Source organism: Anser cygnoides, chromosome 1 (assembly GCF_040182565.1).
Source record: "Anser cygnoides isolate HZ-2024a breed goose chromosome 1, Taihu_goose_T2T_genome, whole genome shotgun sequence".
Taxonomy (NCBI): domain Eukaryota; kingdom Metazoa; phylum Chordata; class Aves; order Anseriformes; family Anatidae; genus Anser; species Anser cygnoides.
In genome coordinates, this window is record NC_089873.1 from 201,080,934 (window position 1) to 201,086,613 (window position 5,680).

A 5,680-nucleotide genomic window follows, 5' to 3' on the forward strand; every position below is an offset into this window, starting at 1 on the left:
TCACTGTGAGATGATCATCAGTGAAGCAGGAGGAAGCAGAAGGCTCCATAATCTGCCAGAAAGAATAAAGGGCATGCTGTAAACAGTATCTGTGCGCCAAATGCTACTGGACCTTTCAACAGATCATTGAGCAGTCAACAGCTCTGGCCTGGAATTAGGCTGATTGTTTAGAGAAAAAGTCCTCAACTGAATCACCCTTTCGGATATCTGGCTGCTACAATTTAGGAAAAATACAGAAAAGCTCACGGCATTACTATGTTTATATACATAAGGGAGGCAAATTATCTGCTGAAAGTCATGGAACTGCACGTTAACTTTTAAAACTAAAAGTTTTTGTCCTCTGACACTGAAGATAGCATACTGAAGGAAACATAACAACAGAAGAAGATGATGACTGGTGTGAGAGTCGTAAAAGAAGCAACAGTAGGTGCTTGCACATTAAGTATATTTTTATGTCAAAAAAAAATAAAAAATGTCAAACTATACCCCAAAGTAACCACAAATATGTAAGTTAATAGAATTCATTTGCACTTGATTCTTTAAAAGTCTCAATTCTTCCTGTAAATAGGTGAATGCGTTAAGTTCCTAAAGATCAACAGGAGCTGAAAGCTTTTAGCAACTTGGAGGAAGTCGCTCAGCACTACACGACTGTGTTTATAGTGCAGATTTTGAAAGTCTGGCTGGTATGACAGGTTCTTCAGAAAGAAGGAAATCTTGAAGCAAAGAAAATCTTTTATCAAGCATTCATCTACAGGGATTCACCACAAGTCACGTAACTGTTTATATATTGATGATGACTGACTGTGGAAATGTTGTACGTAGACATCAACTCTCAAAATGGTTGTGATTTAGAGAGCTGGAGGAGCTGCTTCTGTAAAATTCTTATAGTTCAGTGCCAAAACAAGAGAGAGTGTGAAAAATTATAGGCAGAGCTCCTAAACAACTTGTATCAATAGCCTGTACTGAAGAAAGCTTTGTCAATGTCCAGGACTTATTTCTCTGCTTCTGTAAAACATGGTACAGATGTAACTGTCTAATCTGACTTTTAGTCACAATATTTAGCTACCTGGAAGATAAAGCATAATGGAACATCATACATTTCTGGTCTTTCAGTCTATCTTAGCTTTGGAATTTTGAGCCATTGAAAGTAGATGACATGCTCAGTTATTATCAAGTAAATTTTTTCCTGTCTTTTGATCACTTTTGACAGCAAAAGAAATGTAAAAAGACTAAACATGCACTGCACAATTAGCCTGTGAAAGATAATCATTATTGTAGTGTATCCAATGTATAAAACGTAAATTAGCTCTTAGAAATTTCTGAATAACATTTTAATGCTTTTCAGATAAGATCAGCAAAAGTTCTGGTGATGTCAATTTTCTGTAGTATCTTTCAGAACTTTACACATTTTATTTTAATGAAAAAGGGTCTGTGTTGTCCTGCTGTAAACAGGACTTTTAGGGAAAAGAAATAGCATCTCAGTTTGTTTCAGTCTTAACTTCAAATGTTCATAGAACAGAATTTCTTCTTGTATAAATCAATATATTTTCATGGACTTAAGTGGAGCCATGCCAAGTTACAGCAGCAGATGAATCCAGTCTTTTGTTTTCTATCACAATTGACATATTCTTCTAAAGGTTATTTTAGTCTCTACACTGAGCAAACTGTAGAGATTGTGAAACTGTTTTCCAGACTTCAGAAGAAAAGAGTTCTTGCAGCAGGGTGACAGTGCAAACCACTTCTTGTCCTTGTCAATATGGGCATACTTTCTGTTTGAATAACTTATCCCATAGTTTGTAAAGTCAGAAGACAGCATTGTGATAATTGACTCCAACTTTCTGTATTTAGAGGTCATCCCAAGTTCTGGGCTCAATTTTTGTTGGATCTACAGCAATTTTTTAAGGAAAACATCCTGTTGGAATTTATCCATTGTTGGTATTGCTAGAACTTTTCAAGTCATCCTGGTTTGTATATTTCTCTCCTCATATATTTGCTTACCTCTTTTTAATCTCATTCTTACTGTGAATATATTTAGCTTTAACTTTCATCTGAGAGCCTGAAGCGTTTGTTTCTGAAGTCTTGTTCCCCACATAGGTACTTCCAGCTTACAGCCAGTTCACTACTTCAAGCATCTCTTTGATAAACTTGGTCTACCACCGTTAGATCGAGCTCCAAAAGTGTCTTCTCTCCAGAAGACAGCAAAAGAGTAAAGTAATCTCTGGGACAGTTCAGTGAGCAACATTTATAATGAACTCATCTTCGAGAATATAGATGAAGAGCTAAGTGGATTCTCTCATTTTTCAGAGGCTACCAAACTACTTTTAGAGAGTAATGGCTAATGGTCACTTGCCTTCTGAGGTAGCTGTTGAGCTGGAAAAGAAAGCGTTTGTTATACATCACCTCAGGTGCTAACCACACCTCCTGTCAAAAAATAATTCAGGACCTTATCTTTCACTACTGAAATTAGTAAGAGTTTGTCTATGGCTTCGCTAGTGACAGAGAAGTCTCATAAGATGGAATTCATCTCACCCAGCTTTAAATGTCAAAATCTGATCCACTTCTTGAGTACTTTTTATAACCAGGAAAATATTAACAGGCACTTCTGTGGCGTAGCCCTCCCATCCTAAAATTTTCAGTTGAATATCACCTATCGCATGGGTATCAGATATGAATACAGGAGGTCTCCTGGATGCTTAGAGATAGAATGTGTTTAACATAAGAGAATGAAGACTCTGATGATGTGCTTCAGGGAGCATCCCACAGGAGTATGGTATGAACGGAGTAAAGAAAACAAGAGTCCAGAGTCAACCTGCAGAAAGTGTGGAACCAGAAAGAATTCAAAGAAAGGTAAAGGACTTTTTGAAATAATTTGAAAGGTAAAGACACCAGCAGAACCCAGAGGTGGAACTGCCTAGAGGTGGGGTGGTTTTGCTCTTGCTCCCTCACCCTTTGGAGAAAAAGAACTTCAGAACTGCTGTAGTCGGTAAAAATAAAATCCAGAGTCTAGACAACCCACATCTGTTTCTTAGCTGGAAAAGATGTTATCTGGAAGGTTTTGCCACTGTAAGGTCTCTGAAAAGGAAAAGATTCTCCATGAAAAGTCTCTTGTAGTGTTTATAGTGCACCCATAAAATTGTAGTTTGTATTTGAACTTGTAACTACTACAGGAGTCATTGCAATTTGATTACTGTTTATGTGTGATTTTTTCTCTTTCTCTCCATACACACAGATTTTTAAAAGCATATGTGCATATTAAAAGACTAAGCTGCTACCATCACAGAGGTATAATACCAAAAAAGAAAAAAAAATCTGAATTTAATAATAACATTTCCCATCCTTTTATGCTACTGCATATAAAATCTATAAAGTCTAAGCAGGTTTAAGGGAGGATTACTGCACACTGATAATTCAAAACAATCTGAAAAGACTTTTTTTTTTTTCCTAGATTAAAAATAAAGTAATAAAGATTACAATATAATCCTGGCAGCAGATTTTACATCTACATCCAAAGGAGTTGCAGGTTTATTAAAGAACAGTGCAATGTCTTAAAATGTGAACCAAACCTTCTACTGAGCTGTACCGCAGACTCCGCTGCTGCAATCAATACTCCAAACAACCCTATTTTTCTTGGACAAAAAACCATACATATATCTGACATTTGAGGAAGCCAGGTGAATAAATCAATAGCTAAACAAAAATGCACTTAATCATATCTATTGTGGACAGATGCAGATTGGAAAATCCTATATGGTCCACATACATCCTTCTGCTTAAAGGTTAGAAATGAAACTGTTTCCTAAATGGCAATGTCCTGTTGTTACAGAGTAGTCCTGAAGCTAGAATGATTACAGTAGCAATTACCTGCCTGCCACCCAGCGCGGGTCAGATCTCTCCCTGCAACAAGTTCAGGTGTAGTTTGTTGTTCAGGTACTTCAGCATACATGCATAACTTAATAGCCAACACATTATGTCCTTTATAAGGGTAATAGCTTTACTGGAGTATGCAGGAAAAATTCACACGTACACTGTAATCCTAATGTGACTGAACTGCATGTTGTTACACAGTCCAATCAGTCCAAGGATGAATTCGATATATGCACACTTCATCCTTCCTTAATGGTTTTAAGTGATGACCACTATAGGACATTTCTCATGCCATTGCAGGTGATCATTAAACATACATAATAGCCCTATTAAATGATTATGGATAACTTTAGTGTCTTGGCCAAAAAAATTCTATGTCCGAAGGTACATTTGTGCACAGAACTGCTGCTTTGCTTAAAGGTGCTTTGCTTTACTTGACATTACTTCATAAAGCCCTTTGAGATAACCACAGTGTGAGAGATGTTTTAGAAAAACACAATTTTATTTCTTCTCTGCTTTAGCCCTAAGCAGTTCAGTGTTATTTGAACATCAGGAACAGCACTTCCTTACAACTTCAAAGTCAGATTCTAATCTCAAATTGGCAGTACACCTCGAGATTAAAAAATCTGCCCACAACTGGAAGAAATGGATGTTTTCAGCAGAAAGAAGTGCAATAGGAAGTAACAACATGACACTCCAATATCACTCAATTAGAAGGTATATTAAGGTTACATGAAGGTGCCTGATGAGAATGCTCTTGCAGGAAACATTTTGAACTCTGAGAAAAGCATTAGGAGAAGGATGACACCATTAAGCTCGGGAGCAGCTTTGTAGCTGTTATTAACCTGGGAGAAGGGGGAGATCCCTCCCGACTGACCTTTTCAGTGTAAACCTCCATGCCAGGCATTCGGATACCACGGAGCCCAGGTGATGTCTCCTATTTTCAAAACGCAACCCGGCAAAGGGGAAAATGCAAACAGATGCCCGAGATCTTTTATCGCCTACCAGTTGCAGCTACTGTCTCTTCAGGAACACAGCAAGGGATTTCTTCTTCTCGGTGAGAAAGGAGAGCATCTCCGCGGCGGAGCCAGCCTAAGCCATGAAGACCATGCAGCAGCTACAGATGTTTGGGGTCCTGCTGGTGCAGGCAGCAGCTTGGGGTGGGTGCAATAGGGTTTCTCAGTGAATTCACACTCCCACTGTCCCCATTCACTTGGAGGACATGGGGCATCTCTCTATGTGTGTTTGGGACGATCATTTCGGAGTTGGTAACAAGCGCTTCCCTCCCAATGCTATGCAAGAAAGTAATGTCAGTAATCTCCACTCTAATTCCACCTCTTTTCGCACTCCCTTATTTAATGAACAGACAAACGCACTTGTGATAAGCCTTTTACTGCAACACCAGAGAGAGAGATCTCCTCAGGAACAGACGATGATTTTGCGCCGGCCTTTCCAGCCGGCTGCCGTGCACCTGTCCCGTATGACCAGACACAGCGGGGGGCCGGTGGGGGGCTGATGGGGGACCAGTGGGGGATCAGGGGTCCGGTGGGGGACCAGTGGGGGTCCCTTCACCCTCTTCTACCGAGAAAAGCCGCCGAAGGGCTCCCCTGGCCGGTGCCCCCCCGGGGAAGGCAGCGCTGAGGCGGCGGCCTCCCGGCCCCTCAGCTTCCCGCCCTCACCTCAGGGCTCGCCTCAGGGGCGCCCTGAGGGGAGCGGGGCGAAGCTGGGGGGGGCAGCGGGACCCTCGGCGGGCGGCAGAGGGCGCCCCGAATTCCGCCAGAGAGGGGCCGGGAGGAGCCTCCGGCTCGGCTCGGCT